A 26,854-nucleotide genomic window follows, 5' to 3' on the forward strand; every position below is an offset into this window, starting at 1 on the left:
AAGTTACAAGGGGGGGTGTTTCGATCAAAAAAAGTTACAAGGGGGGGTGTTTCGATCAAAAAAAGTTAAAAGGGGGGGTGTTTCGATCAAAAAAAGTTAAAAGGGGGGGTGTTTCGATCAAAAAAAGTTACAAGGGGGGGGTGTTTCGATCAAAAAAAGTTACAAGGGGGGGTGTTTCGATCAAAAAAAGTTACAAGGGGGGGTGTTTCGATCAAAAAAAGTTAAAAGGGGGGGGTGTTTCGATCAAAAAAAGTTAAAAGGGGGGGGTGTTTCGATCAAAAAAAGTTACAAGGGGGGGGTGTTATCGATCAAAAAAAGTTACAAGGGGGGGTGTTTCGATCAAAAAAAGTTAAAAGGGGGGGGTGTTTCGATCAAAAAAAGTTACTAAGGGGGGGTGTTTCGATCAAAAAAAGTTAAAAGGGGGGGTGTTTCGATCAAAAAAAGTTACAAGGGGGGGGTGTTTCGATCAAAAAAAGTTAAAAGGGGGGGTGTTTCGATCAAAAAAAGTTACAAGGGGGGGGTGTTTCGATCAAAAAAAGTTAAAAGGGGGGGGTGTTTCGATCAAAAAAAGTTAAAAGGGGGGGGTGTTTCGATCAAAAAAAGTTACAAGGGGGGGGTGTTTCGATCAAAAAAAGTTAAAAGGGGGGGTGTTTCGATCAAAAAAAGTTACAAGGGGGGGTGTTTCGATCAAAAAAAGTTACAAGGGGGGGGTGTTTCGATCAAAAAAAGTTAAAAGGGGGGGGTGTTTCGATCAAAAAAAGTTACAAGGGGGGGTGTTTCGATCAAAAAAAGTTAAAAGGGGGGGTGTTTCGATCAAAAAAAGTTACAAGGGGTGGTGTTTCGATCAAAAAAAGTTAAAAGGGGGGGGTGTTTCGATCAAAAAAAGTTACAAGGGGGGGGTGTTTCGATCAAAAAAAAGTTAAAAGGGGGGGTGTTTCGATCAAAAAAAGTTAAAAGGGGGGGGTGTTTCGATCAAAAAAAGTTACAAGGGGGGGTGTTTCGATCAAAAAAAGTTACAAGGGGGGGTGTTTCGATCCAAAAAAAGTTACAAGGGGGGGGTGTTTCGATCAAAAAAAGTTAAAAGGGGGGGTGTTTCGATCAAAAAAAGTTACAAGGGGGGGGTGTTTTCGATCAAAAAAAGTTAAAAGGGGGGGGTGTTTCGATCAAAAAAAGTTAAAAGGGGGGGTGTTTCGATCAAAAAAAGTTACAAGGGGGGGGTGTTTCGATCAAAAAAAGTTAAAAGGGGGGGGTGTTTCGATCAAAAAAAGTTACAAGGGGGGGTGTTTCGATCAAAAAAAGTTAAAAGGGGGGGGTGTTTCGATCAAAAAAAAGTTAAAAGGGGGGGTGTTTCGATCAAAAAAAGTTACAAGGGGGGGTGTTTCGATCAAAAAAAGTTAAAAGGGGGGGTGTTTCGATCAAAAAAAGTTACAAGGGGGGGGTGTTTCGATCAAAAAAAGTTAAAAGGGGGGGGTGTTTCGATCAAAAAAAGTTACAAGGGGGGGGTGTTTCGATCAAAAAAAGTTACAAGGGGGGGGTGTTTCGATCAAAAAAAGTTAAAAGGGGGGGGTGTTTCGATCAAAAAAAGTTACAAGGGGGGGGTGTTTCGATCAAAAAAAGTTAAAAGGGGGGGTGTTTCGATCAAAAAAAGTTACAAGGGGGGGTGTTTCGATCAAAAAAAGTTAAAAGGGGGGGTGTTTCGATCAAAAAAAGTTACAAGGGGGGGGTGTTTCGATCAAAAAAAGTTAAAAGGGGGGGGTGTTTCGATCAAAAAAAGTTACAAGGGGGGGTGTTTCGATCAAAAAAAGTTACAAGGGGGGGTGTTTCGATCAAAAAAAGTTACAAGGGGGGGTGTTTCGATCAAAAAAAGTTACAAGGGGGGGTGTTTCGATCAAAAAAAGTTACAAGGGGGGGGTGTTTCGATCAAAAAAAGTTACAAGGGGGGGGTGTTTCGATCAAAAAAAGTTACAAGGGGGGGTGTTTCGATCAAAAAAAGTTACAAGGGGGGGGTGTTTCGATCAAAAAAAGTTAAAAGGGGGGGGTGTTTCGATCAAAAAAAGTGGGCAGACCATGGCAGAAGGAAAACACAGATAGGGTTGAAGCCAGTGCTGCTGTGACTGATTTATCAGTGAGACAGGGAATGTGAGGGTGACATCACACCAATGCCAAAAGAAGGGGAAAGCATACCTACAGGGGGATCTACCAGAGCTGTGAGGCCCAGGGCAGTTGCCCTATTTGCTTTCCATTCAAATAACTGCATATAGAACATGTTTGTGAACAAAAGTTTGTGAACAAAAGAGAAAACTGCTTGAAAACAAAGCCTCTTCCTAAGCTCCACTAAGGTTGGGAGGTGTGTGCAGATATGAAATTACACAAGCCAAGGTTCCGGCAAAGACAGGTGCCTCATTGATACCCAAAACTCCCTTTCCTGTCTTTCACCAGTATTTGCAGCATGTACAATGAAAAGGTTTCAAAATCCAACTGGGCAACGTTGTCGTCATTAACTGCATGAAAGAAATTGTTTGAAGTATAATATTGAAAACAATTCCACCACTCAAACTGTAATACTGTACAAGTTAAAGGAGCAATTCCTACTACAAGTTAGATACCCAGGTGCAGTGCACTGAGCATAAGAAATAAGAATAACCTTACTGGGTCAGACCAATTGTTCAGTGTCACCCACCAGGTCTCTAATCAGGACAGCAGAGGGCGCTGGTGGGGACCAGATTTGGATCCCTGGCGTGTTTCGCTGGAACTAGGGTAACCTTTAAGAGTGAGCACTGGCCCGGGAGCTTGCCCAGGACCAGCTGGTATGCTGGCTGTAGTAGCCAAAATCACCACCATACAAAACAGTCGGTGTAAAGAAAAAAATAGTTTTTATTCCACCAATTTACTGGGCTCAAGTCAGAATGGCCAGGTTGGCAATTATAAATAAAACACAAAGAAAATCCAAATCAAGGTTTTCATGAAACACACAAAAATACAGTCTTTTCCTAGCAATACAATAAACTTCACAGAAAAGCAGATAAGGCTAAACAGGGAGATGGTAGACAGCAAACTTCACCACTGAGCTATAGTTGTTGCAATTACTTGCACTGCAGGTGATCTCTGGGGTTTCATCAGACCCAGTGATAGCTTTATGCTGGTAAGTACTGCAGAAAAGGTAGTTGTCCCTTTCTCCTGGCTGAAGTGGTGAGTGTGGTCCAGCTTACTCAAAAGAGAGAAAGTTCACACATTAGCATTCCAGAAAATAAAATGAATGACAATCTTTTGGGTCTGACTTGCCTGGCTCTTGAAACCTCTTCCCCAGATATACATTCCCTAATAGCCTACAGCTGGCTGCATTTACTGCCATACTGAGCAGTATGAGAAAAAAAACACTCATAGCCAAAAGAAATGCATTGAAAGAAAACTTCTAACACTGATAGGGGAAAAGCAGAAAAAAAACCAAAACTCTCCAAAATCAGCTTCTTGCTTCCTCCTGTAGAAGCTTCAGCTTCCCAGCCCCACTTTAAACAAAACAGGCAAAGAAGAAAAAAAAAAAACTCCAATCCAAACAGTTCAGAGGTTTAACCTTTCAAAGACCCACCTCCATACCTTCAGGCAGGTAACTGACCTCCTCTGGGCCACAGGTGGTATCCATAGCTTCCCAACCTGGCTGTTCCCTGGAAGTTTGAGGTGATGCCAGTCCCTCCTCAAGCATGTCCACCTCTTGGCCCAACCATGGCTCAGCAAAGCTCCCTTGGTCCTTTCCACCTGCTCCTCCCAGAGCTTTTCCAAGCCCTGCATTTTATGCTTGGAATAGCCACACCCGCTGCACCTGGAGCGGAGCAGGGGAACTGATTTTCTAAGCTGTGGAGCCTGGCTTTCTCCATACTGCTTTTTAGGGGACTGTCTCAAAATAACAGGTTTCTCTTTAAAAACAGTAAACCTTCTTGGCTCAGAAATAAACTTTTCCTGAGGTGTCCTTTGTGTGTTACTAGGTAACCAGTCACTTCCTGGAGAGTAGCCAGCTAACTCCTGACCATGGCTACTGACCTGGTCAGCTCTTTTGGTAAGGGACCGTAAGTTCCCGATGCTGCATTTTCATGGGAGTAAGCCAGCACTGGTGCTGGGTTGATCACACCATCAAGCCTAGTAGCTTCTCAAGGTGGCCAATCCAGCAGCAGCATCTGTACATCAAAATTCTATTCTAGAATGCTAGTATAAGTTGCCATCTACTTGCCTTCACTTAGGCACTAATAGCAGAAGAAAATGCAGTGTTCTATAAGTTACATGTATAAATGTTATTCTCTCCCATGCCCCTCCAAGGCTCCTCCCCTATAAATGCCTCTTTGTATTTACACACTAAGGGGCAAATTCTTTAAACAGCGTCCTGATTGTAGGCAGCAGTAGGCATCCTGCTGCAATCTAAACAGCCAATAGGGATGCACATTTTCTAAAAGAAAAAAAACAAAACAAAACCCACAAAGCAGCCTACCTACACTATAGGCATCTGTCCTGGGTGCAGGGAAGCGCCTAGGGATGCTTAAACATGGGTGTGGTTTCGCCCAGAAGTGGCCTTGGGCGAGCTTAAGTGGCCCTAGGTGTCTCCCTAGGGCCGCGATAGGCACCTGAAATGTAGGCCAACAAAAAGCTGGTCTACATTTCAAATAGATTTGGCCACTAAGCTGATCGCCACAAGGAAGTGTCCCTCCTGCTGCATACAGTGGCTGGGAGTTCAGAGGTGGCAGTGGGAAGAATTGGACATCCCTTCTGCCAGCCAAGTTCACGGGTGTGTGTGGAGTGGGGGGCAGGGGAGAGGTTCTGTGCAGCTCAACTGATCAGCCCAACAGCCGATTACCTTGCCACGATCAGCTGACGGAAGGGATCAGGCGTCATTCTCTAACCAGTGCCTCTGATGTGTGCCGGTTAGAGAATCAGGCCGGTTAGGCAGGGTTGGGTGTCTGTCCCTTAGGGCATATGCGATTCTGTATAGGACGCCGTTGTGCGATTCTCAGCCACTTCTTAGACGGCTGCAGAAACCGACGTCCTATACAGAATTCCCCCCCCCCCCCACCTCAAGGGCCTGATTCTTGGGACAGTGATCTCAATGGCCATCTAAGAAGCCGCCGCCAATCACATGTCAATCATGCATCAACGTCCTGTAGAGAATTACGTCTATTTTTATTAACAGCCACCTTAAATGTAGGCCAGCGTTTTACAGACCTACATTTCCTGCAGAGACATGTCGGGAAGTTTATGGACGCCCAAGGACACTTCTGGTGGAGACCACATCCATGCCATTCCTTGGGCATCTCTGTAAGTGTCTCTATGTATCTCCTTAGGGGCGTAACAAATGCCTACCATGTACGGATCCTTCCCTGCCTGCATTTTTAAAAAAATTTTTTTAACTTGCAACCCGATTGCCTGTGAGATAATGAGTAGGATGCCTACCATTGCCTACAATTGGGACACCCGTTTGTAGAATCAGCCCCTAAGACCCCAATTCTATAAACGGCGGTTTGTGGCGCATAACACCTGTCAATCTTCAGTTAAGCGCCTTTATAAAATCACACCTAGCAGCGCCTAAAATAAACGTAGGTGCCGGTAGATGCCTGAACCTTAGGCACCCCCTATTTATATCAGGGTTTTCTTGGTCTAAATACTGGTGCCTAAGTCCATTTTAGGTGCCCACACAGAAAACATGCCTCCAAGAACCACCCTTAGCCACGCCCTCTCTCTGGTATTTCATTATAGGGAGAAAAATACCTCAGAAATCCAGGACGTCACATATCAAGTATGGCCCATGGGACTAAAAATAATAAAATCATCGATCAAAAACCTCCCATAGTAACATAATGACCCTGGGCAAGTCACTCAGTCCTCCATAGCCTCAGGTACGTTAGGTAGATTGTGAGCCCACCGGGACAGATACAGAAAATACTTGAGCACCTGATTGTAAAACCGCTTAGATAATCTTGATAGGCGGTATATAAAAACCTAATAAATTTGAGTTTGAATTTAATGTGTTGTGTACATCCACTTTCAAGTGTATAAAATCAAACTTCCACACTATATTATTTATGGCATTGTTGTACTCATTGCAGATGGAGCAAAACCGCATAGAGTACGAAGCAAGTACTTATCTTAATGCACTATCGCTCCATCTGCAATGAGTACAACAATGCCAAAAATAATATATCGTGGTAGTTTTTGAATTAATATAGACGGAGAGACTTGCAAGATAAAAGAACCAGAAGCTTACCTGCCATTCTGTTTTTGAAAATACAATAAATGGATATTTGACGGGAGTAACGTTGATAATAACAGGCGCCCTGAACACTGAATCAGGAGAAGCAGCCTCTGCTTTGAGAGTGTGTTTGGAGATGCATTTTCAGGCACATTCATTTCACTGGGTACAGTTATAGTTGGCAAAGCCAGGACATCTGGTATAAACAGAACATACGTGTTTAAGAAAATGTTACATATATAGGTATAACTTCCTGTATTTGAGACAGTTTCCTTTGAAGTGATGAAATTCAAAATGGCTGTAAGCTGGTAACACACTGACCTACAGGAGCTCCAGGTTTCTTGGTGGGTTGCGGTCTTTTTGTAATATAACATAACATCGAATTTTTAGACCGCATAACCATCAGTTCAATGTAGTTTACAAAAGATTACATGACAAAAAAAGAAGAAATCAATATATATCTAATCAACCTAATGTATTTGAAAAAAGATGTCTTCAATTGTTTTCTGAAATGTAGGTAAGAGTGTGATGAAAGTAGGAACTGTCAAAAATCTTTATTATGAAATGCTCCCTGAAATGATAGACTATGGTCATGATACTTCTTACTTTACAGTCCTTAACAAAGGGAAATACAAAGAGGACGTGTGATTTTCAACTTTTCCTTTGGGAAGCTATCAGAAATCTCTCAGCTAAATACAATGGAGAAATGCCGAAGGCAACCTTATAGCACAAACAGCCTAATTTGAAAACTGTGTGAGCCTCAACGATAAAAAGGGATCACGTGATCAAATGTCCCCCAGACCATAGATCAGTCTCACTGCAGTAATTTGAATTGTATTATTTGCCTTATAATCCACTATCTTTTGATTCATTCATCACATTTGATATCCGCATTCCAGGGGAAACCCCCCCCCCAAAGCAGTTTACAATACAATAGTTTAGTTAATAATCTAATTATACTTAAAATAAAATCCACAAAACCATTTATCTAAATATACTTAAAATAAAATCCACAAAAAACAACACAAAGGGAGAAGACCATATAGCCAAAAGATGCCCATGCCCTAATCTGTCCATATTCCTAAGGTAATAACTTCAGAAGCAATCATGCTAAGGTGAATGGACCAGTCACGATACATATACAGTATACTTTTCATCCATTTTCATAAGCAATAAATGTATCATTCCTGGGTGACATTCAATCGACTCTACATGACATTGCTCGTCATTGGGGCATGGCATGTCTTTTTTTTCAAAAAATAAAGCAGAGAGCTGCAACCAATAAACAACGGGATTCAAAAGTAAGTCTCAAAGATAAGAAAAAGAAATCCCTAAAGAGTATATACCACAGAAAAATACTATAATATCAGAGCAATGTACTCAAATTACAAAGTTAGAAATATTATACACATTTATTAATTTAAAATTTGCAAAAATATCACAAAATTTTCATAGAATAGCATACACAGAACACCATACAAACACTACAAACAAACCAGACAAAATATAACAACATATAACAAGCGCTATCAATCCAAGCTGTAAAAGGCCACACAAAAGATCATACAATGATATATAAATATAGCTGTGTTTAAAAGTTCATAGATCACTTAGCTTAAAAGTTCAAAGTCTTCCTGGAACAATGTCAACGAGGAGTAAATCAAGCAAGATGATTGTGGGCCATCCAGAAAGGAAAAAAATAAAAAAACCAACATCCCAGGCAGATTAGAGTTCAAATCCAACCTCCATATCACAAAGTGCAAGTGCAAACGTGCTGTCAGTAAACAGTGCAAGCATGCTGTCAGTAAACAGTATAATAAGTTAGATAATCAAGAAGATCTCTTGGACAGAGAGCATTTTCAAAATCTTCACAAGCAGAGATGAAATGCCATAACGGGCAACCAATCTTCTAACATCTCCTCACACTTCCTCATCACAGGCCGTGTTTCGATGAAATCTTTGTCAAGAAGAAGAAAGCAAGTAAAATAGAATAAAACAAAAGCAAATGTACACTACACTGACATGAGCAGAAACAAAAGCATATCACCAGAACACAAAATATAAACTGACTAATAGCAATCATACCAGGCAGGGAGCCAAAACAATGCAAAGAGCAACGCTGAGTACACAGCTGCCACACCCAACAGTATGGAGACTGAGAAAAGGCATGGCAATAAGTAACAGCTGAAGCCAAAACAAAAATAACTTTAATGTCTATTTTTTCTCCATAAAACTGAGAACCTCCTCCCCCCCCCCTCCCGAAGAACCCTTTCTTCCTTTGGGGAATCCAGTTCAAAACTTGAGCACAGAAAATAACATGCCCTGTACATTTTAAAAGGTAAACTTGGGCAGGGAAGTACGAAGAAGGAATGCACCTTGTTTATGTCACTTTAACATATCACTAAGCATATGTCACTTTAACATATCACTGTGCTGTGGGAAACAGATCCGACATGAGAATAATGTACAGGAAAAAAGAGACTATGGAAAAGGATGCTCTTGATGCAGGCTTTTATTTTCATTTATAACATTTTGTTGAAGGAATCAAATAAATATACAATAATAAGATAAAAAGATATATTCATTACAATTAAATTCACAACAATAATATTTGCATACATATTTTAATCATTCCTCCAAAATATATTTCTATATATCTAACCAATTCCTTTCTATATCCCCTCTTGATCCCTTCCAATCCCCCTTCCCTTCTCTCCCTTAATTCTATTTATTTCATTTATAACATTTTTAAAGAATTACCTTAGATTATTTTTTATTATTATTATAATATTATAATAAATAAATTAAATAAAAATACAGTTCAAGTAATTTAACACATATTAAAATCTTCCTTCCTATTTCTACCCCTACCCTAGAATGAAAGGTGACATGAAATACCAAATATATAAAAATACAAAAAACATTTACATAGCTTTAATATAAAGTATTAAGTTTCAAGTTTATTAATTTTTAACATACCGACCATCAACTGGTGTCTAGCCGGTTTACAATAAAATATTAAAAATAGAAATAAAAGATTGTAGCACTAATTAAGAGAAGTAGTAGAGGTGTACAATTAATGACAGACAGGACATACTTGAGAGTGAGGATAAAGGAGGAAGGGAGGGTTAAAGTTACATAATAGATGAGGAAGAAAGGAGGAAAAAAAAACCAGATTGAATGAAAAATGGAGGGAGAAGATAAAACATTAGGAATGGGATTGCTTGATACTTCTTGCATTTGAGGATAATTTTTATTTATAAGGATCCCAAATTTTTAAAAACAAACGTGTTCTAGGAAATTTACGAACCTCCCAAAACTCAAATAAAATTAAATGATGGAATTGATTCCTCCATTGCCAATAATTAGGAGTATCTTTCTGTAACCAATATTGTAATATGTATTAATGACCAATTATACATGCCTTTTGAAATAGAATACATCTATCCTATCAAAAATCCTACAAGCTGGTACTTTACCAAATAACACCCCTTTTGGAGATTCCACCAATTGACAATTCCATAATGAACCTTGGATTTACACGTGGAATGAGACCACACTCTATAGAGCCAATCATTGCTCACACCAAAGCTTCTAAACAAGACCTGAAACCTCCCCATATTTCAAGCTCCCCGAATGGCAGCAGACCTGCAGATAGGTCTCTCCACATATCAAGATCGTTTGTGCTGTGTGACATTTACAGTCGTAAAGGCTATGCATCATCGATATTATCAAAATGCTTCCTATAAAAAGAGTGCAAACAGTCCCTGCTGAAGATCAGATGCAAGACCTACGTTTGGTGTATAATTCGGTTCCTAAGTTAAACTTCTCCTTCACCAATCACTACCAATCATTTTATCATTTGACGGTCATAAATATCTTACTACACATATGGACTGCCAACCTTCCTGTAAAGTTGCAGCTGTGTCCTTTCAGAGATTATGGAACCCGCACCCACACATTGTCTGCAATGCAAAATCCAAACAAAATATGACAATTAACTCAGCAAGATTCTCCAAGTTCATTGTAAAATTCCTCAAGTCTATTCCACTGCAGGTATTTGATTTAAACCTTCGATGGTTTGCAGTAGTGTTGCTAATCGCAACTGCTCCATCACCAGCACGTATTATGCAAACCTTATGAAATATATTAAAAACTAATAAAGCACTATTTGTGAAAAATTATTTTCTTTGGCACCTGGCTCCTTACCTTTACATTTCTGCCAAAGTTGACTGTACGCCCGTTTTATTCAGAGCGTGTACATTTTGACTCTGAGGATTACTGCAGACTTGAGCAGAGTAGAAAATTCCTTACCCTTCCTATATTACATTGCATATCGACCGAGATGCAAAACAGAACACGGTCCACGTGCTTTTTATGTCCTCCTGTTCGAGATCTACAAGGCCAAGCAGGAAAACCCTCATCATCTCCCTTGCCTTCCTGTATAACAGCTAGGCACAACAGATACCTGAAGTTTGGAGAAACCACCATGGAATCGACACCCTCACAAAGAAAAGAAAAACCATATCCCATCATGGCAGTGCATCTGGTACAAGGCAGCCAACCACAAGCCTTACAGACATGGCTTATGGCCAACATATCTCTTGGAATTTCAGCTCTTCTATTTACTAGCATGAATTCCAGGCACAATGTGCTCATACATTTGAGGCTAGATTTCATAATCTACAATTTAGAGGACGGCTAAGGAAATTAAATAAGCACCGCCTCATTTTATCAGCTAGATTTTAAGGGGGTGGGGTGGCAGTGCATCCGGTACAAGGCAGCCAACCACAGGTCTTACAGACATGGCTTATGGCCAACATATCTCTTGGAATTTCAGCTCTATTTATTAGCATGAATTCCAGGCACAATGTGCTCATACATTTGAGGCTAGATTTCATAATCTACAACTTAGAGGACGGCTAAGGAAATTAAATAAGCACCGCCTCATTTTATCAGCTAGATTTTAAGGGGGTGGGGGTGGATCAGGATGAGTAGATTGTGGCCTCCACATCTCCCCTACAGCCACTCCCTTACCTCCTTTGCAAGAGAGGTAAGCTCATTGACACTTTAGGTGATACCCCCTCACCTTTATCTTTGAGCTCCAACTTTTTAGACCGAATTATATGTTTCTGCTACCATTTATAGGAAATCGGTTTAGCCTATTTCATGTAACAAACGAAACAAGGGATTACCTTTTTTATTGAGTTAGTGAGTGAGTGAGTGAGAGAGTTAATAAGTTAGTTAGTTAGTTAGCCCAATAATAAAAAAGGTATTGCCTTATTTCCATCTATTGCATAGTTATTGAAAAATGATTTTAATAGAGCTACACCTGAAGATCTTAGATTTATATTGAAACCATCTTCTAGCCATATAAAGTGTCAGCGAGAAAGCCTCTGCTCAATTTATACATTTCTTACGTACTGAAGCCTCATGCTGATCCATCCCAGCTTTAAAATTTACACTTTTGGGACCTTTCACCACAAAGAAAAGTCCTGCAAGAAACGTTGCCAAGTACCAGACAGCACAGAGCCATGTGAGAATCAGGTAGATCACTCCCGTTAACACTCAACGTCAACTCTGCTTGTTATTGCAGAACACGTCCTAAGCCTGCTCACTCCAGCCAAAGACAAATCCTTTAAATCTCATTCTCGCTTGGATTTATACATGGAATGAGAACACACTCTATAGAGCCAATCAACAAAGCTTCCTAATAAGACCTGAAACCTCCCCATATTTCAAGCTCCTCGAACGGCAGCAGACCTGCAGATAGGTCTCTCCCCATATCAAGATCGCATATCTACAGTCGTAAAGGCTGTGCATCATCGTTATTATCAAAATGCTTCCTATAAAAAGAGTTGCAACACAGTCCCTGCTGAAGATCAGATGCAAGACCTACGTTTGGTGTATAATTCGGTTCCTAACTCAAACTTCTCCTTGACCAATCACTACCAACCATTTTACCATTTGACAGTCATAAATATCTTACTACACATAGGGACTGCCAACCTTCCTGTAAAGTTGCAGCTGTGTCCTTTCAGAGATTATGGAACCCGCACCCACAGATTGTCTGCAATGCAAAATCCAAACAAAATAAGACAATTAACTCAGCAAAATTATCCAAGTTTATTGTACAATTTCTCAAGTCTATTTCACTGCAGGTATTTGGTTTAAACCATCGATGGTTTGCAGTAGTGTCGCTAATCGCAACTGCTCCATCACCAGCACGTATTATGCAAACCTTATGAAATATATTAAAAACCACGATTTGTGAAAAATTATTTTCTTTGGCACCTGGCTCCTTACCTTTACATTTCTGCCAAAGTTGACTGTACGCCCGTTTTATTCAGAGCGTGTACATTTTGACTCTGAGGATTACTGCAGACTTGAGCAGAGTAGAAAATTCTTTACCCTTCCTATATTACATTGCATATCGACCGAGATGCAAAACAGAACACGGTCCACATGCTTTTTATGTCCTCCTGTTCGAGATCTACAAGGCCAAGCAGGAAAACCCTCATCATCTCCCTTGCCTTCCTGTATAACAGCTAGGCACAACAGATACCTGAAGTTTGGAGAAACCACCATGGAATCGACACCCTCACAAAGAAAAGAAAAACCATATCCCATCATGGCAGTGCATCTGGTACAAGGCAGCCAACCACAAGCCTTACAGACATGGCTTATGGCCAACATATCTCTTGGAATTTCAGCTCTTCTATTTACTAGCATGAATTCCAGGCACAATGTGCTCATACATTTGAGGCTAGATTTCATAATCTACAATTTAGAGGACGGCTAAGGAAATTAAATAAGCACCGCCTCATTTTATCAGCTAGATTTTAAGGGGGTGGGGTGGCAGTGCATCCGGTACAAGGCAGCCAACCACAGGTCTTACAGACATGGCTTATGGCCAACATATCTCTTGGAATTTCAGCTCTTCTATTTATTAGCATGAATTCCAGGCACAATGTGCTCATACATTTGAGGCTAGATTTCATAATCTACAACTTAGAGGACGGCTAAGGAAATTAAATAAGCACCGCCTCATTTTATCAGCTAGATTTTAAGGGGGTGGGGGTGGATCAGGATGAGTAGATTGTGGCCTCCACATCTCCCCTACAGCCACTCCCTTACCTCCTTTGCAAGAGAGGTAAGCTCATTGACACTTTAGGTGATACCCCCTCACCTTTATCTTTGAGCTCCAACTTTTTAGACCGAATTATATGTTTCTGCTACCATTTATAGGAAATCGGTTTAGCCTATTTCATGGAACAAACGAAACAAGGGATTACCTTTTTTATTGAGTTAGTGAGTGAGTGAGTGAGAGAGTTAATAAGTTAGTTAGTTAGTTAGCCCAATAATAAAAAAGGTATTGCCTTATTTCCATCTATTGCATAGTTATTGAAAAATGATTTTAATAGAGCTACACCTGAAGATCTTAGATTTATATTGAAACCATCTTCTAGCCATATAAAGTGTCAGCGAGAAAGCCTCTGCTCAATTTATACATTTCTTACGTACTGAAGCCTCATGCTGATCCATCCCAGCTTTAAAATTTACACTTTTGGGACGTTTCACCACAAAGAAAAGTCCTGCAAGAAACGTTGCCAAGTACCAGACAGCACAGAGCCATGTGAGAATCAGGTAGATCACTCCCGTTAACACTCAACGTCAACTCTGCTTGTTATTGCAGAACACGTCCCAAGCCTGCTCACTCCAGCCAAAGACAAATCCTTTAAATCTCATTCTCGCTTGGATTTATACATGGAATGAGAACACACTCTATAGAGCCAATCAACAAAGCTTCCTAATAAGATCTGAAACCTCCCCATATTTCAAGCTCCTCGAACGGCAGCAGACCTGCAGATAGGTCTTTCCCCATATCAAGATCGCTTGTGCTGTGTGACATCTACAGTTGTAAAGGCTGTGCATCATCGTTATTATCAAAATGCTTCCTATAAAAAGAGTTGCAACACAGTCCCTGCTGAAGATCAGATGCAAGACCTACGTTTGGTGTATAATTCGGTTCCTAACTCAAACTTCTCCTTGACCAATCACTACCAACCATTTTACCATTTGACAGTCATAAATATCTTACTACACATAGGGACTGCCAACCTTCCTGTAAAGTTGCAGCTGTGTCCTTTCAGAGATTATGGAACCCGCACCCACAGATTGTCTGCAATGCAAAATCCAAACAAAATAAGACAATTAACTCAGCAAGATTATCCAAGCTCATTGTACAATTCCTCAAGTCTATTCCACTGCAAGTCTTTGGTTTAAACTATCGATGGTTTGCAGTAGTGTCCCTAATCGCAACTGCCCCATCACCAGCACGTATTATGCAAACCTTATGAAATATATTAAAAACTAATACACCACTATTTGTGAAAAATTATTTTCTTTGGCACCTGGCTCCTTACCTTTACATTGCTGCCAAAGTTGACTGTACGCCCGTTTTAATCAGAGCGTGTACATTTTGACTCTGAGGGTTACTGCAGACTTGAGCACAGTAGCAAATTCCTTATATTACATTGCATATCGACTAAGATGCATAACAGAACACGGTCCACATGCTTTTCATGTCCTCCTGTTCGAGATCTACAAAGCTAAGACAGGAAACCCCTCATCATCTCCCTTGCCTTCCTGTATAACAGCTAGGTACAACAGATACCTGAAGTTTGGAGAAACCACCATGGAACCGACACCCTCACAAAGAAAAGAAAAACCATATCCCATCATGGCAGTGCATCCGGTACAAGGCAGCCAACCACAGGTCTTACATACATGGCTTATGGCCAACATATCTCTTGGAATTTCAGCTCTTCTATTTACTAGCATGAATTCCAGGCACAATGTGCTCATACATTTGAGGCTAGATTTCATAATCTACAACTTAGAGGATGACTAAGGAAATTAAATAAGCACCGCCTCATTTTATCAGCTAGATTTTAAGGGGGTGGGGGTGGATCAGGATGAGGAAACTGTGGCCTCCACAGCTCCCCTACAGCCACTCCCTTACCTCCTCTGCAATAGAGGTAAGCTCACTGACACTTTATAAGACACCCACCCCCTTTATCTTTGAGCTCCAGTTTTAAGACCGAATTATACATTTCTGCTACCATTTATAGGAAATAGGTTTAGCCTATTTCACGTAACAAACGAAACAAGGGATTACCTTTTTTATTGAGTTAGTGAGTGAGTGAGTGAGAGAGTTAATAAGTTAGTTAGTTAGTTAGCCCAATAATAAAAAAGGTATTGCCTTATTTCCATCTATTGCATAGTTATTGAAAAATGATTTTAATAGAGCTACACCTGAAGATCTTAGATTTATATTGAAACCATCTTCTAGCCATATAAAGTGTCAGCGAGAAAGCCTCTGCTCAATTTATACATTTCTTACGTACTGAAGCCTCATGCTGATCCATCCCAGCTTTAAAATTTACACTTTTGAGACCTTTCACCACAAAGAAAAGTCCTGCAAGAAACGTTGCCAAGTACCAGACAGCACAGAGCCATGTGAGAATCAGGTAGATCACTCCCGTTAACACTCAACGTCAACTCTGCTTGTTATTGCAGAACACGTCCCAAGCCTGTTCACTCCAGCCAAAGACAAATCCTTTAAATCTCATTCTCGCTTGGATTTATACATGGAATGAGAACACACTCTATAGAGCCAATCAACAAAGCTTCCTAATAAGACCTGAAACCTCCCCATATTTCAAGCTCCTCGAACGGCAGCAGACCTGCAGATAGGTCTCTCCCCATATCAAGATCGCATATCTACAGTCGTAAAGGCTGTGCATCATCGTTATTATCAAAATGCTTCCTATAAAAAGAGTTGCAACACAGTCCCTGCTGAAAATCAGATGCAAGACCTACGTTTGGTGTATAATTCGGTTCCTAACTCAAACTTCTCCTTGACCAATCACTACCAACCATTTTACCATTTGACAGTCATAAATATCTTACTACACATAGGGACTGCCAACCTTCCTGTAAAGTTGCAGCTGTGTCCTTTCAGAGATTATGGAACCCGCACCCACAGATTGTCTGCAATGCAAAATCCAAACAAAATAAGACAATTAACTCAGCAAAATTATCCAAGTTTATTGTACAATTTCTCAAGTCTATTTCACTGCAGGTATTTGGTTTAAACCATCGATGGTTTGCAGTAGTGTCGCTAATCGCAACTGCTCCATCACCAGCACGTATTATGCAAACCTTATGAAATATATTAAAAACCACGATTTGTGAAAAATTATTTTCTTTGGCACCTGGCTCCTTACCTTTACATTTCTGCCAAAGTTGACTGTACGCCCGTTTTATTCAGAGCGTGTACATTTTGACTCTGAGGATTACTGCAGACTTGAGCAGAGTAGAAAATTCTTTACCCTTCCTATATTACATTGCATATCGACCGAGATGCAAAACAGAACACGGTCCACATGCTTTTTATGTCCTCCTGTTCGAGATCTACAAGGCCAAGCAGGAAAACCCTCATCATCTCCCTTGCCTTCCTATATAACAGCTAGGCACAACAGATACCTGAAGTTTGGAGAAACCACCATGGAATCGACACCCTCACAAAGAAAAGAAAAACCATATCCCATCATGGCAGTGCATCTGGTACAAGGCAGCCAACCACAAGCCTTACAGACATGGCTTATGGCCAACATATCTCTTGGAATTTCAGCTCTTCTATTTACTAGCATGAATTCCAGGCACAATGTGCTCATACATTTGAGGCTAGATTTCATAATCTACAACTTAGAGGACGGCTAAGGAAATTAAATAAGCACCGCCTCATTTTATCAGCTAGATTTTAAGGGGGTGGGGGTGGATCAGGATGAGTAGATTGTGGCCTCCACATCTCCCCTACAGCCACTCCCTTACCTCCTTTGCAAGAGAGGTAAGCTCATTGACACTTTATGTGATACCCCCTCACCTTTATCTTTGAGCTCCAACTTTTTAGACCGAATTATACGTTTCTGCTACCATTTATAGGAAATCGGTTTAGCCTATTTCATGTAACAAACAAAACAAGGGATTACCTTTTTTATTGAGTTAGTGAGTGAGTGAGTGAGAGAGTTAATAAGTTAGTTAGTTAGTTAGCCCAATAATAAAAAAGGTATTGCCTTATTTCCATCTATTGCATAGTTATTGAAAAATGATTTTAATAGAGCTACACCTGAAGATCTTAGATTTATATTGAAACCATCTTCTAGCCATATAAAGTGTCAGCGAGAAAGCCTCTGCTCAATTTATACATTTCTTACGTACTGAAGCCTCATGCTGATCCATCCCAGCTTTAAAATTTACACTTTTGGGACCTTTCACCACAAAGAAAAGTCCTGCAAGAAACGTTGCCAAGTACCAGACAGCACAGAGCCATGTGAGAATCAGGTAGATCACTCCCGTTAACACTCAACGTCAACTCTGCTTGTTATTGCAGAACACGTCCCAAGCCTGCTCACTCCAGCCAAAGACAAATCCTTTAAATCTCATTCTCGCTTGGATTTATACATGGAATGAGAACACACTCTATAGAGCCAATCAACAAAGCTTCCTAATAAGATCTGAAACCTCCCCATATTTCAAGCTCCTCGAACGGCAGCAGACCTGCAGATAGGTCTTTCCCCATATCAAGATCGCTTGTGCTGTGTGACATCTACAGTCGTAAAGGCTGTGCATCATCGTTATTATCAAAATGCTTCCTATAAAAAGAGTTGCAACACAGTCCCTGCTGAAGATCAGATGCAAGACCTACGTTTGGTGTATAATTCGGTTCCTAACTCAAACTTCTCCTTGACCAATCACTACCAACCATTTTACCATTTGACAGTCATAAATATCTTACTACACATAGGGACTGCCAACCTTCCTGTAAAGTTGCAGCTGTGTCCTTTCAGAGATTATGGAACCCGCACCCACAGATTGTCTGCAATGCAAAATCCAAACAAAATAAGACAATTAACTCAGCAAGATTATCCAAGCTCATTGTACAATTCCTCAAGTCTATTCCACTGCAAGTCTTTGGTTTAAACTATCGATGGTTTGCAGTAGTGTCCCTAATCGCAACTGCCCCATCACCAGCACGTATTATGCAAACCTTATGAAATATATTAAAAACTAATACACCACTATTTGTGAAAAATTATTTTCTTTGGCACCTGGCTCCTTACCTTTACATTGCTGCCAAAGTTGACTGTACGCCCGTTTTAATCAGAGCGTGTACATTTTGACTCTGAGGGTTACTGCAGACTTGAGCACAGTAGCAAATTCCTTATATTACATTGCATATCGACTAAGATGCATAACAGAACACGGTCCACATGCTTTTCATGTCCTCCTGTTCGAGATCTACAAAGCTAAGACAGGAAACCCCTCATCATCTCCCTTGCCTTCCTGTATCAGCTAGGTACAACAGATACCTGAAGTTTGGAGAAACCACCATGGAACCGACACCCTCACAAAGAAAAGAAAAACCATATCCCATCATGGCAGTGCATCCGGTACAAGGCAGCCAACCACAGGTCTTACATACATGGCTTATGGCCAACATATCTCTTGGAATTTCAGCTCTTCTATTTACTAGCATGAATTCCAGGCACAATGTGCTCATACATTTGAGGCTAGATTTCATAATCTACAACTTAGAGGATGACTAAGGAAATTAAATAAGCACCGCCTCATTTTATCAGCTAGATTTTAAGGGGGTGGGGGTGGATCAGGATGAGGAAACTGTGGCCTCCACAGCTCCCCTACAGCCACTCCCTTACCTCCTCTGCAATAGAGGTAAGCTCACTGACACTTTATAAGACACCCACCCCCTTTATCTTTGAGCTCCAGTTTTAAGACCGAATTATACATTTCTGCTACCATTTATAGGAAATAGGTTTAGCCTATTTCACGTAACAAACGAAACAAGGGATTACCTTTTTTATTGAGTTAGTGAGTGAGTGAGTGAGAGAGTTAATAAGTTAGTTAGTTAGTTAGCCCAATAATAAAAAAGGTATTGCCTTATTTCCATCTATTGCATAGTTATTGAAAAATGATTTTAATAGAGCTACACCTGAAGATCTTAGATTTATATTGAAACCATCTTCTAGCCATATAAAGTGTCAGCGAGAAAGCCTCTGCTCAATTTATACATTTCTTACGTACTGAAGCCTCATGCTGATCCATCCCAGCTTTAAAATTTACACTTTTGAGACCTTTCACCACAAAGAAAAGTCCTGCAAGAAACGTTGCCAAGTACCAGACAGCACAGAGCCATGTGAGAATCAGGTAGATCACTCCCGTTAACACTCAACGTCAACTCTGCTTGTTATTGCAGAACACGTCCCAAGCCTGCTCACTCCAGCCAAAGACAAATCCTTTAAATCTCATTCTCGCTTGGATTTATACATGGAATGAGAACACACTCTATAGAGCCAATCACAAAGATCTAAGACTGAAACCTCCCCATATTTCAAGCTCCTCGAACGGCAGCAGACCTGCAGATAGGTCTTTCCCCATATCAAGATCGCTTGTGCTGTGTGACATCTACAGTCGTAAAGGCTGTGCATCATCGTTATTATCAAAATGCTTCCTATAAAAAGAGTTGCAACACAGTCCCTGCTGAAGATCAGATGCAAGACCTACGTTTGGTGTATAATTCGGTTCCTAACTCAAACTTCTCCTTGACCAATCACTACCAACCATTTTACCATTTGACAGTCATAAATATCTTACTACACATAGGGACTGCCAACCTTCCTGTAAAGTTGCAGCTGTGTCCTTTCAGAGATTATGGAACCCGCACCCACAGATTGTCTGCAATGCAAAATCCAAACAAAATAAGACAATTAACTCAGCAAGATTATCCAAGCTCATTGTACAATTCCTCAAGTCTATTCCACTGCAAGTCTTTGGTTTAAACTATCGATGGTTTGCAGTAGTGTCCCTAATCGCAACTGCCCCATCACCAGCACGTATTATGCAAACCTTATGAAATATATTAAAAACTAATACACCACTATTTGTGAAAAATTATTTTCTTTGGCACCTGGCTCCTTACCTTTACATTGCTGCCAAAGTTGACTGTACGCCCGTTTTAATCAGAGCGTGTACATTTTGACTCTGAGGGTTACTGCAGACTTGAGCACAGTAGCAAATTCCTTATATTACATTGCATATCGACTAAGATGCATAACAGAACACGGTCCACATGCTTTTCATGTCCTCCTGTTCGAGATCTACAAAGCTAAGACAGGAAACCCCTCATCATCTCCCTTGCCTTCCTGTATCAGCTAGGTACAACAGATACCTGAAGTTTGGAGAAACCACCATGGAACCGACACCCTCACAAAGAAAAGAAAAACCATATCCCATCATGGCAGTGCATCCGGTACAAGGCAGCCAACCACAGGTCTTACATACATGGCTTATGGCCAACATATCTCTTGGAATTTCAGCTCTTCTATTTACTAGCATGAATTCCAGGCACAATGTGCTCATACATTTGAGGCTAGATTTCATAATCTACAACTTAGAGGATGACTAAGGAAATTAAATAAGCACCGCCTCATTTTATCAGCTAGATTTTAAGGGGGTGGGGGTGGATCAGGATGAGGAAACTGTGGCCTCCACAGCTCCCCTACAGCCACTCCCTTACCTCCTCTGCAATAGAGGTAAGCTCACTGACACTTTATAAGACACCCACCCCCTTTATCTTTGAGCTCCAGTTTTAAGACCGAATTATACATTTCTGCTACCATTTATAGGAAATAGGTTTAGCCTATTTCACGTAACAAACGAAACAAGGGATTACCTTTTTTATTGAGTTAGTGAGTGAGTGAGTGAGAGAGTTAATAAGTTAGTTAGTTAGTTAGCCCAATAATAAAAAAGGTATTGCCTTATTTCCATCTATTGCATAGTTATTGAAAAATGATTTTAATAGAGCTACACCTGAAGATCTTAGATTTATATTGAAACCATCTTCTAGCCATATAAAGTGTCAGCGAGAAAGCCTCTGCTCAATTTATACATTTCTTACGTACTGAAGCCTCATGCTGATCCATCCCAGCTTTAAAATTTACACTTTTGAGACCTTTCACCACAAAGAAAAGTCCTGCAAGAAACGTTGCCAAGTACCAGACAGCACAGAGCCATGTGAGAATCAGGTAGATCACTCCCGTTAACACTCAACGTCAACTCTGCTTGTTATTGCAGAACACGTCCCAAGCCTGTTCACTCCAGCCAAAGACAAATCCTTTAAATCTCATTCTCGCTTGGATTTATACATGGAATGAGAACACACTCTATAGAGCCAATCAACAAAGCTTCCTAATAAGACCTGAAACCTCCCCATATTTCAAGCTCCTCGAACGGCAGCAGACCTGCAGATAGGTCTCTCCCCATATCAAGATTGCATATCTACAGTCGTAAAGGCTGTGCATCATCGTTATTATCAAAATGCTTCCTATAAAAAGAGTTGCAACACAGTCCCTGCTGAAGATCAGATGCAAGACCTACGTTTGGTGTATAATTCGGTTCCTAACTCAAACTTCTCCTTGACCAATCACTACCAACCATTTTACCATTTGACAGTCATAAATATCTTACTACACATAGGGACTGCCAACCTTCCTGTAAAGTTGCAGCTGTGTCCTTTCAGAGATTATGGAACCCGCACCCACAGATTGTCTGCAATGCAAAATCCAAACAAAATAAGACAATTAACTCAGCAAAATTATCCAAGTTTATTGTACAATTTCTCAAGTCTATTTCACTGCAGGTATTTGGTTTAAACCATCGATGGTTTGCAGTAGTGTCGCTAATCGCAACTGCTCCATCACCAGCACGTATTATGCAAACCTTATGAAATATATTAAAAACTAATACACCACGATTTGTGAAAAATTATTTTCTTTGGCACCTGGCTCCTTACCTTTACATTTCTGCCAAAGTTGACTGTACGCCCGTTTTATTCAGAGCGTGTACATTTTGACTCTGAGGATTACTGCAGACTTGAGCAGAGTAGAAAATTCCTTACCCTTCCTATATTACATTGCATATCGACCGAGATGCAAAACAGAACACGGTCCACGTGCTTTTTATGTCCTCCTGTTCGAGATCTACAAGGCCAAGCAGGAAAACCCTCATCATCTCCCTTGCCTTCCTGTATAACAGCTAGGCACAACAGATACCTGAAGTTTGGAGAAACCACCATGGAATCGACACCCTCACAAAGAAAAGAAAAACCATATCCCATCATGGCAGTGCATCTGGTACAAGGCAGCCAACCACAAGCCTTACAGACATGGCTTATGGCCAACATATCTCTTGGAATTTCAGCTCTTCTATTTACTAGCATGAATTCCAGGCACAATGTGCTCATACATTTGAGGCTAGATTTCATAATCTACAATTTAGAGGACGGCTAAGGAAATTAAATAAGCACCGCCTCATTTTATCAGCTAGATTTTAAGGGGGTGGGGTGGCAGTGCATCCGGTACAAGGCAGCCAACCACAGGTCTTACAGACATGGCTTATGGCCAACATATCTCTTGGAATTTCAGCTCTATTTATTAGCATGAATTCCAGGCACAATGTGCTCATACATTTGAGGCTAGATTTCATAATCTACAACTTAGAGGACGGCTAAGGAAATTAAATAAGCACCGCCTCATTTTATCAGCTAGATTTTAAGGGGGTGGGGGTGGATCAGGATGAGTAGATTGTGGCCTCCACATCTCCCCTACAGCCACTCCCTTACCTCCTTTGCAAGAGAGGTAAGCTCATTGACACTTTAGGTGATACCCCCTCACCTTTATCTTTGAGCTCCAACTTTTTAGACCGAATTATATGTTTCTGCTACCATTTATAGGAAATCGGTTTAGCCTATTTCATGTAACAAACGAAACAAGGGATTACCTTTTTTATTGAGTTAGTGAGTGAGTGAGTGAGAGAGTTAATAAGTTAGTTAGTTAGTTAGCCCAATAATAAAAAAGGTATTGCCTTATTTCCATCTATTGCATAGTTATTGAAAAATGATTTTAATAGAGCTACACCTGAAGATCTTAGATTTATATTGAAACCATCTTCTAGCCATATAAAGTGTCAGCGAGAAAGCCTCTGCTCAATTTATACATTTCTTACGTACTGAAGCCTCATGCTGATCCATCCCAGCTTTAAAATTTACACTTTTGGGACCTTTCACCACAAAGAAAAGTCCTGCAAGAAACGTTGCCAAGTACCAGACAGCACAGAGCCATGTGAGAATCAGGTAGATCACTCCCGTTAACACTCAACGTCAACTCTGCTTGTTATTGCAGAACACGTCCTAAGCCTGCTCACTCCAGCCAAAGACAAATCCTTTAAATCTCATTCTCGCTTGGATTTATACATGGAATGAGAACACACTCTATAGAGCCAATCAACAAAGCTTCCTAATAAGACCTGAAACCTCCCCATATTTCAAGCTCCTTGAACGGCAGCAGACCTGCAGATAGGTCTCTCCCCATATCAAGATCGCATATCTACAGTCGTAAAGGCTGTGCATCATCGTTATTATCAAAATGCTTCCTATAAAAAGAGTTGCAACACAGTCCCTGCTGAAAATCAGATGCAAGACCTACGTTTGGTGTATAATTCGGTTCCTAACTCAAACTTCTCCTTGACCAATCACTACCAACCATTTTACCATTTGACAGTCATAAATATCTTACTACACATAGGGACTGCCAACCTTCCTGTAAAGTTGCAGCTGTGTCCTTTCAGAGATTATGGAACCCGCACCCACAGATTGTCTGCAATGCAAAATCCAAACAAAATAAGACAATTAACTCAGCAAAATTATCCAAGTTTATTGTACAATTTCTCAAGTCTATTTCACTGCAGGTATTTGGTTTAAACCATCGATGGTTTGCAGTAGTGTCGCTAATCGCAACTGCTCCATCACCAGCACGTATTATGCAAACCTTATGAAATATATTAAAAACCACGATTTGTGAAAAATTATTTTCTTTGGCACCTGGCTCCTTACCTTTACATTTCTGCCAAAGTTGACTGTACGCCCGTTTTATTCAGAGCGTGTACATTTTGACTCTGAGGATTACTGCAGACTTGAGCAGAGTAGAAAATTCTTTACCCTTCCTATATTACATTGCATATCGACCGAGATGCAAAACAGAACACGGTCCACATGCTTTTTATGTCCTCCTGTTCGAGATCTACAAGGCCAAGCAGGAAAACCCTCATCATCTCCCTTGCCTTCCTGTATAACAGCTAGGCACAACAGATACCTGAAGTTTGGAGAAACCACCATGGAATCGACACCCTCACAAAGAAAAGAAAAACCATATCCCATCATGGCAGTGCATCTGGTACAAGGCAGCCAACCACAAGCCTTACAGACATGGCTTATGGCCAACATATCTCTTGGAATTTCAGCTCTTCTATTTACTAGCATGAATTCCAGGCACAATGTGCTCATACATTTGAGGCTAGATTTCATAATCTACAATTTAGAGGACGGCTAAGGAAATTAAATAAGCACCGCCTCATTTTATCAGCTAGATTTTAAGGGGGTGGGGTGGCAGTGCATCCGGTACAAGGCAGCCAACCACAGGTCTTACAGACATGGCTTATGGCCAACATATCTCTTGGAATTTCAGCTCTTCTATTTATTAGCATGAATTCCAGGCACAATGTGCTCATACATTTGAGGCTAGATTTCATAATCTACAACTTAGAGGACGGCTAAGGAAATTAAATAAGCACCGCCTCATTTTATCAGCTAGATTTTAAGGGGGTGGGGGTGGATCAGGATGAGTAGATTGTGGCCTCCACATCTCCCCTACAGCCACTCCCTTACCTCCTTTGCAAGAGAGGTAAGCTCATTGACACTTTAGGTGATACCCCCTCACCTTTATCTTTGAGCTCCAACTTTTTAGACCGAATTATACGTTTCTGCTACCATTTATAGGAAATCGGTTTAGCCTATTTCATGTAACAAACAAAACAAGGGATTACCTTTTTTATTGAGTTAGTGAGTGAGTGAGTGAGAGAGTTAATAAGTTAGTTAGTTAGTTAGCCCAATAATAAAAAAGGTATTGCCTTATTTCCATCTATTGCATAGTTATTGAAAAATGATTTTAATAGAGCTACACCTGAAGATCTTAGATTTATATTGAAACCATCTTCTAGCCATATAAAGTGTCAGCGAGAAAGCCTCTGCTCAATTTATACATTTCTTACGTACTGAAGCCTCATGCTGATCCATCCCAGCTTTAAAATTTACACTTTTGGGACCTTTCACCACAAAGAAAAGTCCTGCAAGAAACGTTGCCAAGTACCAGACAGCACAGAGCCATGTGAGAATCAGGTAGATCACTCCCGTTAACACTCAACGTCAACTCTGCTTGTTATTGCAGAACACGTCCTAAGCCTGCTCACTCCAGCCAAAGACAAATCCTTTAAATCTCATTCTCGCTTGGATTTATACATGGAATGAGAACACACTCTATAGAGCCAATCAACAAAGCTTCTTAATAAGACCTGAAACCTCCCCATATTTCAAGCTCTTCGAACGGCAGCAGACCTGCAGATAGGTCTCTCCCCATATCAAGATCGCTTGTGCTGTGTGACATCTACAGTCGTAAAGGCTGTGCATCTTCGTTATTATCAAAATGATTCCTATAAAAAGAGTTGCAACACAGTCCCTGCTGAAGATCAGATGCAAGACCTACGTTTGGTGTATAATTCGGTTCCTAACTCAAACTTCTCCTTGACCAATCACTACCAACCATTTTACCATTTGACAGTCATAAATATCTTACTACACATAGGGACTGCCAACCTTCCTGTAAAGTTGCAGCTGTGTCCTTTCAGAGATTATGGAACCCGCACCCACAGATTGTCTGCAATGCAAAATCCAAACAAAATAAGACAATTAATTCAGCAAAATTATCCAAGTTTATTGTACAATTTCTCAAGTCTATTTCACTGCAGGTATTTGGTTTAAACCATCGATGGTTTGCAGTAGTGTCGCTAATCGCAACTGCTCCATCACCAGCACGTATTATGCAAACCTTATGAAATATATTAAAAACTAATACACCACGATTTGTGAAAAATTATTTTCTTTGGCACCTGGCTCCTTACCTTTACATTTCTGCCAAAGTTGACTGTACGCCCGTTTTATTCAGAGCGTGTACATTTTGACTCTGAGGATTACTGCAGACTTGAGCAGAGTAGAAAATTCCTTACCCTTCCTATATTACATTGCATATTGACCGAGATGCAAAACAGAACACGGTCCACGTGCTTTTTATGTCCTCCTGTTCGAGATCTACAAGGCCAAGCAGGAAAACCCTCATCATCTCCCTTGCCTTCCTGTATAACAGCTAGGCACAACAGATACCTGAAGTTTGGAGAAACCACCATGGAATCGACACCCTCACAAAGAAAAGAAAAACCATATCCCATCATGGCAGTGCATCTGGTACAAGGCAGCCAACCACAAGCCTTACAGACATGGCTTATGGCCAACAAATCTCTTGGAATTTCAGCTCTTCTATTTACTAGCATGAATTCCAGGCACAATGTGCTCATACATTTGAGGCTAGATTTCAT

Source organism: Geotrypetes seraphini, chromosome 17 (assembly GCF_902459505.1).
Source record: "Geotrypetes seraphini chromosome 17, aGeoSer1.1, whole genome shotgun sequence".
NCBI lineage: Eukaryota > Metazoa > Chordata > Amphibia > Gymnophiona > Dermophiidae > Geotrypetes > Geotrypetes seraphini.